The following is a 24,301-nucleotide window of genomic DNA, read 5'->3' on the forward strand; positions in this document are numbered from 1 at the left end:
AGTTGCATAGGGCAGATGGGATGTGATATCTGGGATTCAGAGATGCGTTATTGTATATGGGCACAAGTATTATAAAACTGATCATTGTGGGAATAAAGAAATAACTGGCATTGATTACCAGTATGTCATCATGTCGCTTCTATCTGAAAAGTGACAATCATTTCAAGTCAAACTTGCAACTGGCAAACTTGCATTGAGCATCATGTTTATGTGCCCATATATGTGTACCCCATTAACCGTTGCTTTAAGTTATGGTCAGTGTCATGTCATTCCTGTATGTAATTTTGGTTTTGCACAATACGCCTATAGAACTTTTGATCAGCATCCTAGTACATTTCCTTGTATTTGCACCACAGGCTTTTTGTCGCAACACCCTCTTCGCACCCATGATATATGCTGCAGTCAGTAAAATAGAGGTTTAGATTATTTCCTAAACTGCTTTCATTCCAGCAGCTAGATACCGAGCAGACGCTGTGCCACGAGTGAACATTTATGAGGGCGTTCATCCTTGCTTCTTATTAAGGTGGCTGCAAGGTAAACAATGGGAAAGTGTATAGGTGAAGCGAAGCTCCGCTGTCGCATGCACGTAAACAATGCTTATGATTGTGGCATCAAAACATTTTTGTCAATCCTCGAACCATGGAGCATGTAATGACAGGGTGGAAAGCAGACACCGAGCAGACGGTGCGGCGCGATGAACACATCTTGAGGGACGCTCAGCCTTCCTATTAGCATTAATGTGAGTGCAGCCCAGCGGCTTCCCCAGTGCTGCAAGGAGCTACTGAGATGAAGTACAGCTCACAGAACAGATTGTTAGCGTGAAAGGTCGGTGTCGTGTTCCAGGGGTTCCGTTAACGAAGAGGTAGACTGAACTTGAAACACGTTTTATTGCATGGCAGCAACTTAACGCGGCAGAATGACAGCCAAGGAATATAAGGACAAAAAGCACACCATAGCTTGGCGGCCAGCGATTATATACACATAGTGGGCGAGAGTGATGTGATCACGATAGGGCCCGCGTGACGGAAAGGAAACGCTGTCACACATGTGCGCGTGTAAAGATATGCGACAGTTGGGCAGTGGCAGAGAAGGTGCTTTGCTGTGTCGTCCATGCGCAAAAAAATTGCATAAGGAGCATTTGCATAGTTTACATTACAGCAGATGACACCTAGCACAACATGAATAATTGCAATATGTGGAGCAGTGATACAACCTCTTAGCGGTTCCCTGGCCTCCCTTCTTCGTATAGTGTAAAATGTGCAGAGACAACTCTGGAAACAAACATGTACAAAGCAAGGAATCTGCTTTGATACAATACCTATATTGAGAAGCATCAGAACATAATCGACCAGCGATGCTTTTGCAATGTTTATTACTTCAGAGCACATGCAATTTACAGAAAAACATCACAGACGATAACGACACTCCCTAATACGAAATTTGAGGGCAGCTCTACACGTGTTGTCATTTCGCTGGCGTGGACAATCGGTCTCGTTTGGCATGTTGCAAACAGAGCGAAGTGTGGCGCCACTACCTTGATAATCTGTAGATCGCCTGAGCCAGCGCATAGGTGACGCGTGGGCATGATTCACAGAAGCCACCGCCAACAAACCTCCCAGACATTGCATGCTACCCTGGCACCATATCGTAGCTACCGTCCCCGCACTTCGCTTTTATTCTCACACTTTTGCCATACACTCCTCTGCTTTCTGACTCATGCTTCTGCTGCACCTTCCTCTCCGCTTTCCTCCTCATGCCTCTTCTCACTTGCGGCTTTTTTCCATCTCCCACTGCATGCAGTGTTCACTTTCATCTTTTGCTGAACTCGTTCGCTTAGTTAAACTGAGCGAACGAGTGGTCCTCCCAGCACGACAAAAGCTGAACGGAATGTGCTCAAAAGTAAACGGAATGACCAGCGAAAGGAATACCCTGAATGCATGCACTATCATCATCATCAGCTTGGTTACGCCCACTGCAGGGCAAACGCCTCTCCCATACTTCTCCAACAACCCCGGTCATGTACTAATTGTGGCCATGTCGTCCCTGCAAACTTGATCTCATCCGCCCACCTAACTTTCTGCCGCCCCCTGCTACGCTTCCTTTCCCTTGGAATCCAGTCCGCACCTCTTAATGACCATCGGTTACCTTCCCTCCTCATTACATGTCCTGCCCATGCCCCTATTTCTTTTTCTTGATTTCAACTAAGATGTCATTAACTCGCGTTTGTTCCCTCTCCGAATCTGCTCTTTTCTTATCCCTTAACGTTACACCCATCATTCATCTTTCCATAGCTTGTTGCGTCGTCCTCAATTTAAGTAGAACTCTTTTCGTAAGCCTCCAGGTTTCTTCCCCGTAGGTGAGTACTGGTAAGACACAGCTATTACACACTTTTCTCTTGAGGGATAATGGCAACCTGCTGTTCATGTTCTGAGAATGCCTGCCAAACGCACCCCAGCCCATTCTTATTCTTCTGATTATTTCTGTCTCATTATCCGGATCCGCCGTCACTACCTCCCCTAAGTAGATGTATTCCTTTACCACTTCCAGTGCCTCGCTACCTATTGTAAATTGCTGCTCTCTTCCGAGACTGCTAAACATTACTTTAGTTTTCTGCAGATTAATTTTTAGACCCACTCTTCTGCTTTGCCTCTCCAGGTCAGTGAGCATGCATTGCAATTGGTCCCCTGAGTTCCTAAGCAAGGCAATATCACCACCGAATCGCAAGTTACTAAGGTATTCTCCATTAACTTTTATTCCCAATTCTTCCCAATGCAGGTCTCTGAATACCTCCTGTAAACATGCTGTGAATGGCATCGGAGAGATCGTATCTCCCTGCCTGACGCCTTTCTTTGCATGCACTATAAACTACGTTAAAGGATTGATTGAATGCACAACAGACATGGTCTACAAGATACCTTTGACACGTGTCGCTGAATACATGCGCCAGAAAGGTAGGTGCATAAATGATTGACTGTGCGAACATCGATACAACCGCAGTCTGATACAAGCACCCGGAGACTTTGCCATGCACGGCGCTTCATGCAAGTGCAAGGGTATCTTTTACAGGACGGTGATCTTGCTGAAATGTAGTAACCAAAGAAAAAGAGAAGTCGTGGAAGCCCACATCAAGATGACCCTATGCGCAATCTATATCAGTCAGCAAAGAGATTAGCTTAATGACTGACAATAGATGGCGTGGATAGACTAAAGAGAGCATCCCAGCACATGCGAATAGGCTATATTGACGCGTGTACATGTTGATCTTTGCCGGGTGACCATGTTTTACCGCTTAACAAATGCTATCGCACAGCGCGGGACGCGCCTGCATGTATAGGAAGTTTCTGGAATGTTATCGATGCTTCTATCCGCTGTCTGTTGTCGCCGAACCTTGTGGTATCTGATTTCTTCGCGTGACGCGGATGGTGTAGAACTTTGTGGAAGACACGCGGGTCCCAGCGATTAGTCTGGAACATTCGACGACTGCTGTATAAAAGCCGACGCGCTTGACCCGCTGATCAGATTTTCGTGATCGCCGACAGTGTTCGCCACTATCGTTGTGCTATAAGTGCAGCCTGTTTTTGTGGGCGCAGGTTCACCCAATAAAAGTTAGTTTTGTCTTTCACAGTATTGCAACTGTGTTCTTAACGACACCACCACGTGACAATATGAAGGTCTGATTTTCCGAAAAATAAAGCAGTTGTTAATTTGCACTCAGGTGTTGTGCATTGTTTTTCTCTCTTAAGTCCTGTCCATTCGTCATTTTGCGCAACAGCATTTTGTCGAACCAACTAGCCCACTGGGAAATTCTCTTTAATTATATGTAATATGCTGAGTGCACGTTTATGTGACAGTCTTGTTTGCAATGCACATGTGAAAGAAACCACAAGAAAGATGCAGTATTAGAGGTGAGCAAATAGGCATTTTTGGGACCAAATAGAATAGTGCCAGAAGCAAATTGAATCGAATAATTTTCTAAGAATGAATAGCCATTATCATAATTAATATAAACTGATGTTTACATCCCAATATTTTAGAAGTTAGCAAGTTTCTGTCATCAAATAGTACCTTATTATGTATTGTATTTGAAAAACACAAACTGAGCATTACGAGCAAACAAGCACTTTATTCGCATGCACAGAGCTCTTCAGAGGATGCAGATGATCACTGTAGAGCCTGTAAAGTGTGGCTACCTGACTGACCTAGCCTGCTCCCCTACCCAAGTTCTCTTGTTTTATGGCTATAGTATGCCTGTTGTGGTGAAAATTTACGCTACTTTTCTGCAATTTAATGTTTTTGTGGGTGCCGCTGGCATTTCGAAATACCCGAAAGGTATAAAAGAAATATTCACACTTACAAAAAGTGACTACTGAATTGAATAGGGTACTATTCGATGTATAACTACAAAGTTGCAAATATTCGCACATCCCTGTGCAACATCAACGGCTTCAAACGATGGTTTTGACGCCTAAATGCTCTACATGCTCCAGCTGCCAACAGAATATCATATATTGACAAAAGGGTGTTTAACTGGGCTAGTTGGTTCATTCTTCGAGGGTTAGAGCAGCAGAACTTAAGGGACGCGGACACAGAAGGAACGACTAGACGAGGACACAGCTGCACTGTCAACTGATTTCTTTATTTAAATTCCCACTATTATTTATTTCGCCGCCATATCTCTTCTCTTATCTATCTGAGGCTGTCTCAAAAAGGCGACTTCCTTTCTTGTCAAGACGACTGACGGTGTGCTTACACATTGCACTCCTGTTTTACTTATTTCAAATGCCTCAAGAATCTCCCGAGTTAGCCTACCGTTGTTCCTTTTCAGGACTTGCACTTCATGAAATTTAGGGGTGCACGTGCTTACTTAGCTATTTTGGCCCTTGTTTATTTCGCAACGTTTGCAGTGCAACGCCAGATTGCTGCCAGGAGTCCCTGAAAGTGATGATGCGTGCTCTCTTGTTACATCATTAATGAATCTTCCTGTTTTGCCCTATGTATTGTTTTCCTCGGGACAAGGGTACACTACTCCTTCGACGCAATCGCAGTGAAATCGAAATGCACAAGGGACAAGATAGCCAAGTAAGCTTGTGCACCCCCAATTTCATAGAATGCAACTCATGAAAAGGAACGACGATAGGCTAACTCGGGAAATTCTTCAGGCATTTGAGATAAGCAAAACAGGAGCGTAATGTGTAAGCACACCGTCAGTGGCCTTGACAAGAAAGGAAATCACCTTTTTGAGACAGCCTCAGATATATAAGAGAAGAGAAATGGAGATGCAAAAAATAGGAAAGGGAATTTCAATAAAGAAATCAGTTGACAGTGCTGCTGCGGCCTCGTTTAGTCAGTCCTTCTGTGTTCATGTTCCTTAAGTTCTGCTGCTACAATCCTAGAAGAATGAAACAACTAGCCCAGTTGAACACCCTTTTTACATTAATTTTCAGCACTCTGAGCGTTTCTACTTGTTTCCTGCATCTGCTTGACGCATGACAAATATGTTTTCACATTGGCTTCTTCACTTGCCGGGCCCGCTTATTCCCATGTTGCATCAAGGAGAATGTTTTGGTGGAAGATGTTAGGTCGGGATGTTGTCATTGGGAAGGCGACAACTCGGGATGTTGTCGCCTTTCCAATGACCTGCAATAAGAATTATGAAGTTACTGCGAGCTGATATGTGGAAACAGATTCGCCTACACACCGACTTCCTCAAGGTGAGATCCTCTGGGAAAAAATTCTATCGTCTTCACTTGGCCAGTGGCAGGTTTAGCACTGAACACATGTGGAATAAGTGGTTCCTGCCAATTTTGAAGTCAACAATACAAGGTCAAGAAGAGTGCGAGAAGATAAGCAAGAACCCAGTGGTCACAGTAGGAGAGGTCCAGCTCTCACAACCTTCTAAGGAAGTGTTGGAACTCTGTCCAAAATTTGCGCTTCCCCCGAGACTAGACACAGCAGGGAAGCTTGCCATTATAAGACAAGTTGTAGCAAAAGCGAATGAAGGAGACGCTAGCAGAGTTGTGGCCGAAGAAGTAGATACACCGGCACGCTCAAAAGAACGCAAACGCCATGTGCACAGTTTCGTCAAAGCTGTGAAGGAATTGAAAAAAAGAAAATTTCATATTGTTCCTTTCAGACAATGAAGGGGGCTTTGTAGTATTCGATGCCAGCAGCTACAATACAAGAGCATTAGAAGCCATCAACAAGAACTTCAATAGGGTAAAAAATAAAGACCTAAAGGAAGTGAAAAGAAAGATCAAGATGCTTCTAGGAAAAACAAGTAATGGTAGCCCGCTGTGCAACAAGGTTAAAGCAGCAAAAACCACCACGCTGTCGGTGTTCTTCAGTGGAAAAGCCATAAAATTGGTACCCCCATCCACGCCATTTTATCAGAAGCAGACAGGTTGTAATCGCTGCTTTCGGCACACCTTTTCAGGCAACTTTCCTAAGTTAGGGCAGAATATCTGCTCATTATTAGTAAATCTGAAAAACTAAACTCCGCGATAAGAATGTACGAAATGAATGATTGGTACAGGTTCTTGATTGACATCGAAGACATGTATTATTCAATACCGCTCACGGATTTGATTAATGTACTGAGAGAGACTATCGAGGAGCAAGTAGCCATTCCATTCCTAAACTCGGTAGGAATGTCTGTGGAAACCTTGGAGCTGTTGAGCGCCTATCTCGCTGACACAATCGCTGTACATGATGTTACATTGTTTGTCCATAAAAGAGGGGTCTGCATTGGATCAAAAATAGCACCAATCCTGAGTGACTCCTACTTGGCTGCATGCGACAAGAAAATTCAAGGATCCATCAAGGAAATGCGCGTCACACAGATCTATCGATATGTGGATGACTTCTTGATACTGTACCAAAAAGAGAATGCAACAAATTACCAACTACTTAAGGACACCGTACTGGAGTGCTTTCAATCACTGTGCCCAGAGCTGTACATCACTTATGAGCGTCCAAACCACAGTTTGCTGCAGTTCCTCGACATTTTACTGGAATTCAAACCGGAACATCTACGCTGGGGGTACGAGCCCAGAGCACAGAAACATCTTCTTCCCTTAATGTCAAGCCATTCCAATACTGTAAAAAGGGCAATAGCAAGTGCAGCGTTTTGTTCAGCACTAAAGAAATCATGCCAGCATAAAACTGAACAAAGTTTTCAGCGGCACTTAAGTAGGCTGAAAAATGCAGGGTACCCCGTGTCAATGCTATGCTGCATAGCTGAAGGCCTCGTAGAGAAGATTAAAATGAAACAAGAAAGCAAAAGCTGACCTGAAGTTGTGGATGCCAAAAGTAATTCTGAAAAATTTTGATATGTGCTTGGTCTGACCCACAATCTCATCAAGATTGGTAAAAGACACGGCATCCGAGTAGTGTGCTCAGTACCAAAGAAGGGAAAAAGTATGTGCGCACGAGTGAACCAGGAAAAAAAGGAGCCACAATGTCAGATCATGATCATTGCGGCAAAGGAGTAGTGTACACCATGCCCCTGTCTTGTGGAAAACAATACATAGGGCAAACAGGAAGATGCCTTAATGATCGAACCAGAGAGCACGCATCATCACTTTAGTGACCCCTGGCAGCAATCTGGCCTTGCATTGCAAACATTGCGAAATGAACAAGAAGCGACAAGATAGCTAAGTAAGCGCGTGCACCCCCACATTTAATGAACTTGAGTGGGCTAGGCTGCAGCGGCACCGGCACCATGTTTAATCGCTGCTTGTTCTTCATGCAGTTCTTCGGCTTCCTTGCTGTACCCCGCCTTTGCGGCATCACATGGCTTGGAACTGCTTCGTCTCACTTGGCTCCCTTCGCGGTCGAGCACATGGATGTCATCGAGCGCTTGCCCAGGAATTGCTCTATCGCTACCATATGCGATTACCTCGGCGTGTCCCACTTCAAGATACAGCATGCCAGTCACCCCGGTGTCCTGTCCTTTGATCAGCCAGTCATCGACAACTCTCGGTCTGTGACGTCAAAAGCCGACGGTATAAATGTCCAACGCGCGGATCGACTCTTCAGTGGGCTAGGCTGCAGCGGCACCGGCACCATGTTTAATCGCTGTTGTTCTTCATGCAGGTATGTTACTATTCTGATGCCGAGTGTATCCGATCTGATGATCGCTTTCTGCTGCTGCTCCCTTGCCCACAACGTCTTGTATCCTGCTGCTCGCATGCATTGTATTGCGCAAGTTGCCTCCTCTTGAGCGGAAATGTGGAAATCAATCCTGGCCCGGGCCCTCGGTCTAAGTCTAGGCGTGGATCCGGTTCCGTTCTCGATGAGAATGATGATGCTCGCCCTTCCTTTGATAGCCATGACAAAAACGACCCTTCGGTATCCGAAATGTTCTCTAAATTATTGGAGGGGCAGACTCAGTTGGTACGAGATGTTGCAGAAATTAAGTCATTTCAACAGTCAGTCGCGCGTCGCTTTGATGTTTTAGAGTCACGTGTTCATGCACTAGAATCCACTCCTATGTTTAAGGACTCTAGTTTACTGTGTGATTTGCGTACTGAAATAAGTGCCTTGACTACTAAAGTAACGGACTTGGTCTTAAAAAATGAGTCTTGAAAATCATTCTCGTAGAAACAATCTGATAATATACGGCATTTCTGAAGCAATGAATGAAAACACTACCACCCTGCTGACTGCAGTTTCATGTCATCTGTGTTTACTGAGCACCTGAAGACTAGCTGCCCTCATATTGAGCGCTGCCACAGGCTCGGTAGAGCACGCACTGGTTACATTCGTCCCGTCATTCTAAAACTTTCTAACTTCAGCGACAGAACCGAGGTTCTTAGGAACGTCTCAAAACTCAAGGGCTCAAATTTCGTCATTAAAGAAGATTTCTAGGGTTCGGTTGATTCGGAAAAAAATCTGGGACGCATCAGCCTCTTTTCGGGACAGCGGTTCTGTTGTGAAGTTGAGATATGATCATGCTTTCATTAACAAGGTTCGTTATAACTGGGATGACAGTTCAAACTCATTAGTAATGGCACCCGCTCAACGTGTTTCTTCTGAGTGTGGCCGTTTGACTTCCGTTCCATCCACTTCCTGAATTCATCCTGGCCGTTTTGAGAACCTTGTCTTAAATATAAACGCTCGTAGTATTGTTAAAAAATTTTCTGACTTATTGTCCCTTATATCTATTCATTCCCCCCATGTTATAGGCATTACAGAGACTTGGCTGCACAATGGTATTTACGAATCTGAGTTCATTCCACCCGGTCTTGTTTCCGTGCGCTTAGACAGGATTTGCGGTACTGGTGGTGGCGTGGCACTGCTTATCCGGTCGGATCTACGATTCTCAGTCTTGCCTTCTCCTCCAGAAACAGAATCCGTGTGGTGTAAAATTTACCTTCATAATCGGTGTATTGTGATTAGTGTTACATATCGTCCCCCCGGCTCTACTCTTGATGTTCTTCATGCTGTTGCAAATTTCATGAGCGAGATTAACATTGCTTCGTCGAGTTTTATCTGTATGGGTGACTTCAACGCCCCTGGCATCCACTGGCCTTCATTGTCTGTAGTCGGTCGCGACACAGCTATTTGTAAAGAACTAATAAACATTTCCTTGTCCTTTGGCCTCACCCAGGTTGTTCCTAGTGCAACCAGATTAAATTCCGTCCTTGACATAGTTTTTTTGAGCGCTAACCTAGCCGAACGTGACTTTTCTTGCGAGGTAATTGATGGTATTTCAGACCATCAAGGCATTTTAGTGTCACGCTCCTGTCCAATTTCTAAATCCCCCTACACGTTTACTAGTTTCCCTGATTTCACTCGTAAAGACGACAATTCTATTACTGACGTCTTATCTCATCATTTCGATGCGTTTAGTGCACTTGCAGACAAACAGGACGTCAACCGCCTTGCTAATTACTTTGAGCGTCTTGTCAAATCATGTATCGAACGTTTTGTGCCCATCAAAACTAAGAAAAGAAATTCTAACATTCCATGGATGACTCGTGATATCTTGCATTTGTCCCGTCGCGTTCGAAGGTTAAGGCGTTCCAGAAGAGGCGCTGATCCCATGGCGTTGGATAGATATGTTAAGGCAAAGAATGAACTCAATCTTAAGTTGCAAAATGCCAAGGATTTCTTTTTTCGCGTTCGCCTGCACAATTTGTTAAGAACTAACCCACGAAAATTTTGCTGTTCTATTTTACCTCGCGCTGCTTCATTCACTTCTTTCAGAATAGATAATGTCGTCATCAACGACCCAGCGGTGATATCCGTGGCTTTCAACAAGTATTTCCAATCCGTGTTTGTTTCCCATAACAACCTTATCCAGACACTTACCAATATAGTTTCTTCTGAAGCAATCAGTGACGTTGAGATAAACTGCGAAGGCATCCTCAACCTTATATTAAACCTGGATGTTAAGAAATGCACCGGTCCGGACGGGATACACAACGCGTTCCTTGTTCGTTATTCGTTGTGGTCATCAAAATATCTGTCACTCATATTGAGAAAGTCCTTATCATCCTCTACTGTACCTTCTTCATGGAAGTTAGCCAAAGTGCTCCCTCTTTATAAATCTGGAGATAAGCAGTGTTTGTCGAACTACAGACCAATTTCACTGACGTCAGTCATGCAAAATGTTGGAACACATCATTCATAAGCACATCATGCTCTTTCTGGAATCAAATAATTTACTGTCTAATATGCAACATGGGTTTAGGCGCGGTTTTAGCACGATAACGCAGCTAGTTGAGTTCACGCATGACATTTCATTTAACCTTCATGTAGGCAACGAGGTTGATGCCATTTTCATAGATTTCTTGAAGGCATTTGACACCGTTTTACATTCTAAATTTATTGCTAAACTTAATGCTGTACTGAATAATCCTCATTTAGTTAACTGGATTTTAAGCTTTCTCTCATTTCGCTCCCAGTTCGTCTCTTACAGTTCGACTGACTCCGCTACTGTTGATGTGACATCTGGTGTGCCCCAGGGCTCCGTCCTTGGGCCGCTTCTTTTTTTATTATACGTAAACGATTTGCCACTTCACTGCTCTTCTAACATCCGTCTCTATGCTGATGACTGCGTTCTGTATGAAGTGATTAAATCTTCTAATGATCGTTATCGCCTTTAAGAGTCGTTTTCTAGATTTTGCGATTGGTGTAACACTTGGTAAATGAACATTAATTTCAATAAAACCATTCTGATGTCTTTCTGCAACAAATCCTCCCCCTCCCTTTTCATTTAGTCGTTCAATGGCCGTGCTGTAGATAAGGTTTCTGAGTATAAGTATCTTGGTGTCATTTTTACGCATAACATGTCATGGTCCAAACACGTTGATTACATATGCAGTAAAGCACTAAAAAAATTAGGTTACTTGAGGCGAATGCTAACCCGATCTCCTAAAGACACAAATTTACTAATGTATAAATCTCTAATCCACCCTGTTCTTGATTATGCATCTGTAGTTTGGAGCCCGCATAAGCAGTTAGAGATTAATAAACCAGAAGCTATACAGAAAAAAGCTGTCCGATTTATATGTCATCGTTACGATCGCGACTTTTCGCCCTCTTCAACACTTTCTTCCTTGAACCTAAACACGCTCTCTTCGAGTAGCCGTGCCGAATCATTAAAATTCTTGCATTGCATTGTCAATTCTTTAGTTAGGCTCTCAAATGATAATTACATTCACTTCGCGCCGGGATCATCAACGAGAAGACATCATGACCTAAACTTGATACCGTACTACTCACGTACTAACATGTTCGAATTCAGCTTTTTTCCCCGCTCAATCGAAGACTGGAATTCATTACCTGGGTCCATTCGCTCATGCTCATCCCAAATTTTTGCAACCGCCATCCCAGATGCATAATCGGGCTCACCCATGTCTGACAGCATTTGTATAGCTTCTTGTGTATTTTTCTTTCATCAGTGCTCTTTTTGTAAAAGTGTTCACTTGTGTTTATTTGTGTATTTTCCTTTCATCAGTGCTCTTTAAAAATGTTAACTTGTGTCTACCGCTGTATACTCCAATGTATTTTCTGTACCTTTTCTTAACCCACTCCTGGTATAGTGCAAATTGCGCTGCAGTATGTATAAATAAATAAATAAATACAATAAAAGTACAAGTCCTGAAAAGGAACAATGATAGGCTAACTCGGGAGAATCTTGAGGCATTTGAGGTAAGCAAAACAGAAGCGCAATGTGTAAGCACACCGTTAGTCAACCTGATAAGGAAGGAATTCACCTTCTTGAGACAACCTCAGACAGCGGAGAAGAGATATGGCGATGAAATAAGAAAGAGTGGGAATTGCAATTAAGAAATCAGTGGACAGTGCAGCTGCTTCCTCGTCTATTCGTCCATTCTGTGTCCGTGTTCCTTAGGTTGTGCTGCTACAATCCTCAAATCAGATATTGACCATACCAGTTGTTTTGTCATCCTCATATTTGTTACGTGCATATGGGCTTTTATGAAAAAATGCAAATTCGTGAAGAATCAGAAGGAAGTATCCAATTTTCACACATTATATGCCCATCATGCCGTGCCACTGGTGTTTGCGTAAACAGTGTGTACTCGGACACTAACAACTAGCAGCTGAATTTCTTGCACATGCAAGGCGCTCACTTCTCTTAGTATAAGACTGCATACTTTGCTTAATCTAGAAATACGCCTCAGGATTGCTGCTGTTTAAACCAATGTCCACATGACAAAAATGAAGAGCGCCCAAAATTTGCGTTCATAAGAACAGTGCATAAGCGCGTCCACAGTTCACGACAGCACGCATGTACTCATGTAACTTTTAAGCTGTTCCTTGTATTGCCCTCACCGATTGTAAGCACCTTCATAGCACAGAAATAACTTCTGAAAAACACATAAGATACGTGAACGAGGCAGAAAGGGCAGGGACAAAAACTCGCCCGTAACGCATATGCACGATTCACTTGAGAACATATGCATATTGCATAAAACGAACACTTATACGTCTAGCACCACTGTGACACATTGCAGGTACACATCACAGTACACTTACGCTTCGTAATAGTAAGAACCCTAGCGCACAAACGTTCTGTACGTGTTCGTGGTCAATGCGAATCGCAGCCCGCAAAACAGCTCACACGAAGCAAGACACAAACAGCACATTACGAATGACTGCGTCTGTAATATCATTAATGTAGATAAGAAACAATAGTGGTCCAAGGACACTGCCTTTCGGACGACAATGAAGCTCATCGCTACACATCGTGTCATCACTTCTGAACACTTCAATCTTCGTATCGATGAAGCGCGCACACACAACACCTACGAACACCATATGCTGAGGTGGGTGATCGCAATCTTTCATTTTGGCGCGTACCGAACTAGTGTCATGCTTAGAATGCACGTGTATGCGATGGCCTTCGCGTTTGTAATGCGCATGCACGAGACGGCCTAAAACACACGAAATCTGCGGCTTCATTCCTTCCGACCCTCGCGTAAACACAACACACATCCGTCTGTTTCCTTTGGCGATCACGCGTACTGAAGAGGTCAGAAAAAGTACAGCGGCTTGCTGCGTTCGACATATAGCTTTGCAGCTGCTGAATAGCTCTTGCAATGATCACAATAAGCCACACAAAAAACAAACTGCCGCTGCCGCCTCGGGGCCTAGGCCTCGCACTCCGCTTCGCTACGAACCAGCGCCATGTTTTTGCGGTCGCCGCATGGAGGCAAAAGTTCACGACTGCCTCTCGTGACGCCATGTCGGCCATTACTGGCGGGCCGCTCGCTTGCGGTGCGGCGTGCGGCCATGGGCGGTTTGAGCGTAAATCGGCCCTTACCTAGCCGCCTCGAACAGGCGCTCCCGCACGGAGATCCGCTGGCAGCCGTAGCCCCCACCGCGGTAAGCGCTAAGCCTAGCTGCTTCGACGTTCGCTATTAAGCTTCTTGCCGTTCAACGCCATATCTTTCATTGAAAGAATTCGCCACTCTAGGTAATTTATTTTTATTTATTTATTTATTTAGAACATACTGCACGGCCAGTGAAGGGCCCTGGGAGGAAGAGCATCATGAGCACAAGATCAAAAAGTACAAAGCAAGATATGAACAAAAGCATCACAGAACGGCCTGTTCCAAGGCATCAGTGTCAACGAGCGAAGATAATGGCAGTTGATTACACTCGGTTATATTACGCGGGAAAATAGGAAAATGGGAAGAAGTTTGTTCTGGAAAAGTAAAGTGTTAGCGTTTCAGTGTGCCTGTTTTGTGTTGACCTGGACGTTATCGGTTTAAGGTACAAATATGGAGCCATAGACAATTTCTTATTTTTTATTAGAAAGTGGAATTTCAATCTTCGTATCCTGCACCAAGCTTCTAAGGACTTTATGTTACGTTGAAGCATTAGAGTAGATGGCGAGTCAGTGGAGCGATATTTGGAAAATATAAACCAAACAGCTTTGCGCTGAACTCTTTCAAGTGCATTAATATTAATTTTTGTGTGAGGGTCCCATACAGTGCACGCATACTCAAGTTTTGGTCTAATCATGGTGTTATATGCCAACTGTTTAACGTTAGAAGGAGCTTGTTTTAACTTACCTCGAAGAAGACAGAGATTACGTAAAGGAGAAGAGCATACGGTTTCAATATGTTTATTCCAGCTAAGGTTATCCGTTAGTGTTACTCCAAGATATCTACATTCTTGGACCTCTGGAAGATGATGAGTGGGAAGATTATATGAAAACGAATTACTGTTTCTTTTGTTAGCGATCCGCATAAATACTGTATTGTCAGCATTTAGTTTCATCCCCCATTTAGTACACCATTCACTGATATTATGTAGGTTAGAGTTGACTAAAATCTGGTCACCTGGACCATTAATTTCATGAAAAAAAAACACATTCGTCGGCAAACAACCTAATTAGAACAGGATGAGTGATGACGTCTGTAATATCATTAATGTAGATAAGAAACAATAGTGGTCCAAGGACACTGCCTTTCGGGACGCCAGAAGTGACTGGAAGTTTTCTAGAACAGTGACCACCGATATTGACATAATGAAATCGGTTAACTAGATAAGCAGAAACCCAGTTAACAATGAAAGAAGGAAGATCAGTAGTTTCATGTATTTGGAGAAGTTCACTGTTTTGAACTAAATCAAAAGCTTTTTGAAAATCTAGAAATATCACATACACTTGGCCGGAATTGTCAAGAACCTGAGCGAAAGTGTGAATTACTGATGTGAGTTGGGTGACCGTAGAAAAGCCTTTCAGAAATCCATGCTGGAAAGCCGATAATTTGTTGTCATCAAGAAATGTTTTAAAGTAGTTGGCTATAATATGTTCAAGAAGTTTGCAGCATGATGAGGTCGACGATATGGGGCGGTAATTATTAAAAAATGCGGCATCACCTTTCTTGTGTATGGGAACGACACGGGCCACCCTCCAATGTGGTGGTAGACTTGAAGACAAAAAAGAAGCATGGAAAATGTTGACAAGAAAGTGCGAAATTATTTCAGCATAACAATGTCAGAATGCATTAGGTATTTCGTCAGGGCCAGGAGTTGCTTTTCTTTTAAGATTCAATAGCATTGCAAAAATACCAGGTAGGAACAGAAAATCATGTACAGGCGGGGAACGAGAATCACGGGTTGTAAAATTATTTGTAGGTATGGAAAAGACACTGAACATACGAATTGAACTTATCAGCAACATCTATTTTGTTCTTGAGCAACGGGCCCTCATGCATCATTGCAGGCAGAGATTTTTTTGTTTGCTTAAAAAGTTTCAAAATATCTGAAGGGCATTTCGAATGGAGCTCGGGAAAACATCTGGAAAGTAGTGTCGCTTAGCAGTCACAAGTGATTTGTTCAAGGAAACCTGCTTCATTTGAATGATGCTGCGAGGGAAATGTGCTCTTCTTAAGCGTTTAGGTTTTCTTTTGAGCTGCAAGATTTCTCGCGTAATCCAGGGATTAGGTTAGCCAGTTGTTTTGAGACTTGTAGGAATAAAATGAAGGATACAATATTCGTACATGTCTTTAAGTTTAACCCTAAGAGCGGGCGCGTCACTTTCCACAAAACTGCTGAGGCACAGATCCAAGTAATCTAATGCACTCTCATCCCGGGAACGGGAGAAATCTTTTTCCAAGCGCGGTTTTTGCCGCACGTTTATCAGCGACAACTTCGCAAGTGCACCACCTCACGATCAGACAGTCCTTGATGCATTGAAACAGAAAAGGTTTCCAGAGAGCGGGCTTACAAAAACCAGGTCAAGAAAGGAGTTAGATAAACCATAAATACGCGTAGGTTGTCCTACTACCTCTTTCAAATTGTGAGAGAGCATGATATGAAATAAATGTTCAGTATTAGCGCAATGTCGCGAGTTAGATAAAGCCAAATCCCAATTAGAGCCGGGTAAGTTAAAATCGCCGACAAGAAATGTATTATCGTGTTTGAATGATGACATGTGTTCATACAAATCGCGTAAAAACTTGGGAGGGAAATCTGGAGCTCGATAAACTGCGAATAGAAGGATGGAACGGCCCCTAAAAATCGCTTAAGAGATATGCTTTCATGGTTATCGAATTAAAGTAGCTTGTATATTGTTTTTAAGTAGAACTGCCACTGCACCACCTCTTGATAATCTGTCGCGTCGATAGACTTGATAATACCAAGGAAAGACTTCTTCATTATCTATTTCAACCCGAAGCCATGTCTCGGTTATGATGACGACATCTGGATTGTAGCCAAGAAGAATAGCCTCTAGCTGCTCAATTTTATCGCTTATGATCCTCGCATTTATGTTTATTAGTCCGAATGCCTTCGTAACCTGCTCATTACGTCAGTCATCCTTTCGTGTGCGCTGCGACTGCAGTTTCACGCTTGTGCAAGTGGTATGATACCATGAAAACATTTGGCCAGCAATGAGCAATTTGTCATTCACTAACTTCACCTTCATTTTGCTGTCTCTTTCCGCTTTAGCACTGTTCCATGAAAGTTTTCGTTTCCTGAGGCTTTCTTTCGAGTAGTCGTGTTGAAACGATATTTCTTTCCTTTCAGCTTGTGTGCGTTTTTAAGGACATTTCGTTCTTCATTGTAATATTGGAAATATATGATCACAAGCCTGTTGTTCCTGTTTTTTGCTAAACGGTGAATTCTACCGACAGAAGTGCAATAGACATCAAGTGTTTTCGAGAAGATTTCAGTTAGTACCTTCTGTTTTAGGTCAAATTCTGTATCGTCTTGCTCCTCACTTACACCAAAAACGATCAAGCTGGAACGTCTACTGTAATCTTCCACACAGACCACTTTTGACTGTAATGTGTTAATTGTGCTCTCCAAAATGTCAATGCGTTCTGTTTGTTTTTCTAAACCCGCAATACATGCACTTAAGTCAAATATTGTTTTCTCTAAATTTCCTTGCTGTGTTAAAAGAGATACAATCTCGGCTCTTAACTTGGAATGTGCTGTAAGCAACTGTTTTAGTAGGTCTGAAGTGTCCTCATTTGAATTATTAGTCCCGGGGTTAGTTTCAACGCCACCGCATAAAAGCAGTGTGCAAACGCAAAAAAACATCTTTAGCAATGTTAACACAGCGCTGTGGGCACGGCAGGACCAAAAGATCGCGGCAGTCACTTCTAATTGTAGTGGAATAACCTCCAACCTGTACAAAGTAGAACGATGCGTAAGGCAACATGCCTAAGCGCGGTCCGCTGTGCCCACTGAAGTTGAAGCCTGACTGTCGGTCTTTTAAACCGGAGAGGTCAACTGACACGAGGCGGGCGGTGCTTGAAGAAGGTAATCATCCCGCCAGGAAAAGATATCCTCCGCATTTGGCGTCAGATAGTGGTGAAAGCGTGTCGACTGTAGCTGCATCCTGCTGAAGGACCAGTTTGGACGGACCGATTAGTAGGAAAGCCTGTACAAAGTAGAATAACGGTGCGTCGAATCGACTCATCCTTTGTGGTCCTCGCGATTGGCTTCGGAGCTCAGAGAACACGGCGCGTTGCATAATGCCGGTTCCCAAAAGTCAGCGTCGCCTCAATACAGGATTGTTAGGCGGCGAAGCATACGCGAGAATATTGCGGTGAAGCATTACAAGCGTGAGAAGGGGCCATTGTCACGGGACACAGTATCTATTCCTTAATTATACACGCGTTCACCCGCCATCTCCTGTCACAGTACGAGCACCGACATACCTAATAAGTGTACTGGTAGGCCTTTTCGGATGTGCCTATGGCGACTTGAGCCCATAACGGGAGTAAAAGTGAAGCATTCATTTTATCGAACTGTCTGATTTTTAGGACGTTTTCTCGGCCTCTAGGAAGTCCGAAAAATTGGACGATGACTGCACAACTCACGAAGAGGGTGCTTCAAATTTTCCGTGGGGCGAACGCGCGGCGGAATGAGGGCGATAACAGAAACGACATTGAGGAATGAGCGGGAAAGGAAGCGCGCCGCTGCTTCTTTCAAGGAGCTTGAGCTCAGAAAACAAAGTGTTGGCTGACGCCGAGATGCAAGTGTCCCTCATCCAAACCGATATAAACTCTTTAAAGCAGTACAACGCAACACTGAGGCGTTCTTCGTGGGCTCAGAGTTTGTCAGGACGGTTGACGTTGACGCACCAGCTGTTGAAAGAGAATCTCACTTCTGACGAAGTTCGAGCCTTATGCCAATGAGGTTGCTATCAGTTGATCAAAAGAGCTCATATCCCCTTCAGCCACGGTGTCCACCTTCGTGGACGCGACCTATTTTTGCCATTTCTGTGGAGCGGTAACAAGGAATGAAGCATAAACATTAAGCTTAGGGCAAATTGAACATCCTGATAACTTAAATTACTTCCACTTTGCTTCTGAGTGATATGTATCGTGTACCGCTTTGGCGAAGGCACTAGCATGTTCTACCTGACTCTTGACGGGGGGCATGTTGGTAGCAACCTAGAAATATATATTTTTTCTTTCTTGAATTACTTGAGGCCAATGAATAACTTGTGCATGTATATAAATTGGAGTTGAGGATTTAAACATTTTTATGAAATAACGTAGCGTGACTGAATTTGCAATATTCTAATATCTCTTTACTCTGTAAATACAATGACTAATCAAAAAATGCTGAAAGAGTCCCCCATTCTACCACCTTGATATACTTTCAGTGGAGTTTCAAGCACCATCTATGTTTCACAGATGCATCGACAGTCGACCATAATTCGTGACTGATGGGGATATTCGAAAAATTTCTTTTGAATGCATCGCCTGTTTATTCTTATTTAAGAATGTTTGACTCGATTTGCAATGAGTTTTACCCTTTCCTTGAAATATATTTTATTCATTGTGCATTTTATTACCCCTCCCGTCTGATTTCTTTTTGCATAAAATAAATGCTACTCCTTACTAATCAAACGGGATTAAATAGTATTTTTTTAGCAGTGACAGCATTCGGTGACATGGTGTCAGCCTTTCTTCACGTAAAACATATGTCTGTGTCACTCAAGGAATTTTGCAAAAACACTGAGGGAAAACCTGAAAACTCAGGGAATTTGGAAATGTCAACTCTGCAGACACCCTGGTCCACTCTACGCTACGATGCGGGTTACGTAGAGCGTGACAGTGCGTTTTCTTTGTCGTTGTACAAAAGTGGAGGCTCCCTTCCCTCCCCCGCCCGTCGAGAAAAACGGACTGGCTCCAAAAACGAACCAGTATTTTTATTTAAAAACAGAGCACCTATTTCGCTTCAAAAAATCTCCATCAATGTCAATACTCTTGTCCAACATCTTTCTTCAACGGAGCAAAACAACTCCTCAAGCTTAATGCTTTTCAGTGGCCACACAGGCACAAGAATTGTACTCGCTATATAAAGTAAAAGAAAATGCTGTGAAATTACCGGCACACAAAAAGTTTGTCACTTTGGTGGGAGCACAGACAGCATACATTTCTCAGTTTCCTCGACAAATTTTGCAGTTTTGGCAGCTCTACGAGAAATTGGTAAAGCGCGTTCCATTCCCTGATTACTTGAGCGAAAAAAAGAAAAACGGAACGTAATGTTAACAAAGAAATATTCTTTGCACACAGAATCCTGCTTTTCGCGCCCATTACCTTGTTCCTCTATGTCAAAGAAAGCTACGGCGCTAGTTTTGAAGCCACCATTTAGCAATTGATATAAAAAAAGTTGTCTCCAGCTCGTGCACAATGGCAAATCTCCTTCCTTTACGTCTGCGCAAAGGCGAACAGGTCATCAATGAAGGCCTGCTTGAAGATGGCCGTCGCAGCCGTTGCCAGAGAGACGTTCCTCTATTTTGCGTTGACGGCATGCAACGTCCGCAGCTAGAAGGTCTTGTCGCTATTCATTCGTTTCGGCTACGCGCTTAGCACGCTTGTGCAATCTGTCGTTCTCCAATCGGTTCTGTCGTTCTTCTGTTTAGTTGGCGCGTTTCAACGTCATGAAAGGTCCTTTTCATTTTGTTGCTGCAGTCACAAGCGCTTGGCCACAGCGGTCGGCTCCCGCTGCCTCTGTCGTCGAGCTCATCGTTGTTCGCTGCGCTTGGCGCGATTAATCTTTTCTCTGGACATTTCCGATGACGGTCCCGGTTCACGTTCCATAATCATTTCGCACATGCGCACGCGGGCGTATGTGTGAAAAGGAGAGCAGGCTGCGCACGCGAAGCGCGCGTGAAGAAACGCGCATGTGAAGAGGCTTCACACAGACAGAGGCGAAATCCAAGTTTGTAGGCTAGTAGTGCTTTCGCACTGAAAGGATGCACAGTGGTGGAAAAGAAGGCACAAAATTTATCTGCGCATGCTCAAGAACAGGCAGCGCCAACCCGTCAATCTTGCACATCTGCCGGGATTCGGAAAAAGATAACTATTTAGGCAAGACAATTCCTCATTGTGATGAGCAAAACGAGGAAAAAGTGGGAGCCAACATTTCGACAAGTTCTAAAGATAATCCTAGGCTGAGTTACTTACGTCATACTGAGAGTTGGGAATCCGCAACCACCCACGTACGCAGCGCGCGAGGTCGTGCGTACGTAGCCAAGCGCGCGCACACAGCACGGCAACAGTTGGCCGGACGCAGAAGCTGAGAAGGGGTTTGCAGACTTGTGCGCGCAGGAGCCGGTAGCGTGATACCCAGCACCTTCATATGCCAGCTTGTGAAACTGCATAGCCAATATCAGCGGCCACGAAGTCAAACCACAAGCCACAATCGTATCTTCGGCTGGAGAAATACCGCAAAATACGCTCTCGTGGACACGCGGGAACGTCTCGCACAGGCCGCACAGCCCGGAGAGGATGCTCTGCAGCTTTTAAAAGCTGCGGGCATACGCAAGCGACCGTGCGCACTGTCGCCACCATGGTTTTGCTATGGACGCCGAACTAACACTGCCTAATGATATGCCATGTCTCAACCATAAGACGCACTTCGTTCTTATCTCTGAACAGAGCTGTAGGCTGCCTAAAAATTTATGAGCGCAGTTGGAGTCATAACACTGTAACGAAAGAAAAAGAGGTGTTCTCGTGATGAACCCTCGTATGCTCACTAAAAGACATGTTTTTTGCCGCAAGTTACAACACACACAAAAGGAAGACTCATAAAGACAACACGGGTGGCACTTCTGGCTGGTTTAATTTAACCCATGAATATTTATACACACACACGCATGCGCAGGCTGTTCACAAATCTACGTTACTCAGCGCTCAAACAATATTGTTTTCGATTTGTAGAGCACGATAGATGTGTCGCTAATGTAATTTGAACCTTTCTTTTTTACATAGTAAGCTTCCATTAGCTCACGTGCTGTTTGATTTCCACTTCTGCCAAGAATGCTAATCTAAGAAAAACGTGGTTTGCACATGCAGGCCTTGCAGTGCGCTGGCAAATGTGCCACGCCATCTTTCATTAGATTTAGTTCGTGTTCCCTGGCTCGTTCATTTATGCAGCGTCCAGTCAATCCTATGTAGGACTTTCCGCACTCAAGGGGAATGTCATACACCACGCCCGTAGCGCATCTCCCCTAGGACGTGCCATGTTTCATGCCACAGCCTTGTGAACCGGTCTCCTCGCGAGTGGTTCTCAAACAGAGTCGACCCAGTTTGACGGGGGCAGAAAAGGCAATGGGTACCCATACCTGCCTGCCACCTTCTTGAGGTCATGAGAGACCTTATGAACACAAGGAATCATTGCAGGTCTCACGGCTCGGGAACTTTCTTCCTCCCTTGTGGCGCTAGTACCTTTAACCTTCCGTAACAGGCTTTCGGTGACTGAGGTCACCAACGAGTCAGGGAACCGTGCTGCTTCAAGTCACTTAATCTCATTATTGAACGAGGCCTGCAGCGTGTGTGTACACGATTTTCCGAGGGCAGACTCCAAGCAGGGAGTCTGCTTGGAGTCTCCCTGAAAACCCAGAATTCACTTTCAATTAATATCGTATTGATACAACGCCCTTCCACACATAAAAGCGACCGATGCTAAATGGAACATCATAAATTACACTCGTACGGCATTCTGTGAACACCTGTCAGGTGTTTTCTTGCAGGTTAACTGATCGTTCTGCGCACGGTGGTACACATTTGACCGAGCTTATTGCCAGCTATAAGTACAAGGTTGACTACGTGTTGAGCCCCTACTTTCTTAAGTGTATGTGAAAGACAGTGAATGTGTAAAGTATGTCTACGTGACAAAGAGTGAATGTATAAAGTGTACTCACAACCGTCTTCTTTACGCTCAACGATTTGTTTATGTTGTCCGTTTCGTTCCTTTACTCGTGTCCATGTTTCCACTCTTTCTTTAAGTAGCGTGAATTCCCACCAACTTGCTCAACTTTGAGGCGTACTGTGTCGCTTTGTTGCCGTTCTAAATGCTTTCCGTATTTTCAAACTCCTGCAGCTTCCAGCGAGAGCTTCTGGCGGAAGAACGAGACGGAGGCAGACACGCTCGGCGAGCCGTACGACTACGAGTCCGTCATGCACTATCCGCATGACGCGTTTAGTAAACCTGGCTCCGGCTCCACGCTGCTGCCCAAGGCGGCGGAAGTCAAACCGGAGGCACTGGGCAAGGCCTACCAAGAAAACTTCCTCACAGACACGGACATTAGGAAGCTCAACGTGCTCTACACCTGTGGCAAGGAGTTCTCCGAGCCTTAGACGAGATTGATGATTAATTTTTTTTTAATTACGCAAACGAATTTCACGCTTTCTTTACCAAGGCCATCCAGTACTTTGAAGTCACAGCGTTAACAAACTGCAGTGGGGTCACAAGTTTGGGGTTAATGGATGTGCTCACGTGCCCCACCAGCACTGCGGAATCACTACCCTTTCGTCAACAGACCTGCCCGACGGGGTGTAACAAACGATACTTTCCGTTCACCACGCTTTTTGGCAACTCTATTGAACCTAGCAAGATGCGCGACTCTCCAGCAGCAATAAGAACGACATGGCCAGGGGACACGCTCTGCATCTTTTCATATCGGTCATCGCCGTGATAGCTTTCAACTTTGCCAGGTCCACCTATTGTGAGGGGCACATAAGCGCGAAATACTAAGCTCACCATGGTATTTCCTAGCTCTTTGTGCTTGGAGCTTCGCAAGTGATGTCCTTAGTGAACACTGCGTTGAAGACAGTGTTTGGTGAAGTTGTTTAGAGATCTTGCGCAAGCTCTAACCGCTCAATATTTGCGACGTTATCCTTTTAAATAAGGAGAGCTTAGCGTTCTGCGGCAAGCAATCCATATAATCAATTCATCATTCTATATTGCTCTGGTGCGAAGAAACTTGATTGGTCTTTCTCAGGTGTAGCGCTGAAGATATCCTCTGCTGGTCATTTCAGAGCTCTTCAAGAACACTGCATGTGTATAATCAGGGCTCGATTGGTGTGAGCTGTAGCTTAAATGAAGTCATTATGCCTTATGCACACGCTAGAAGGCGTAATCCGCTTTATAAAGCCGTACTAGCGAGCATCATATTGTGGCACAATGTTTAACCAAGGCTCGCATAGCTGTTATTGCAATCACCCACTGCATTCCTCTCATCTATCCACGTAAGCGTATCGGCAGCGAGATCATCATTACAAAGGCAGCACTTATCATTTCTAGACGGGTAAGGTACTGGATGAAAGTTTCTATAGCGTTACTATTTGTTACAGCGCCGCAAGATGTCAACGGAACTGCTATACGCGGTGTACCGGTCCATCAGGGCCGGGGTATTGAGGCGATTGTGTTTAAGTGCCATTCCGTTTCGTTATTCATCAGTGGTGTGAGCGGGAAAGCTTTTGTCACCAGGATCTACAGGCCGTGGCGCGGTGGATGATAAGAAAGGAATATAATTATGCGACTGGAAATGTTTACATTACAACGGGCAAGT

Source organism: Dermacentor variabilis, unplaced genomic scaffold (assembly GCF_050947875.1).
Source record: "Dermacentor variabilis isolate Ectoservices unplaced genomic scaffold, ASM5094787v1 scaffold_13, whole genome shotgun sequence".
In the NCBI taxonomy this organism is placed as follows: Eukaryota; Metazoa; Arthropoda; class Arachnida; order Ixodida; family Ixodidae; genus Dermacentor; species Dermacentor variabilis.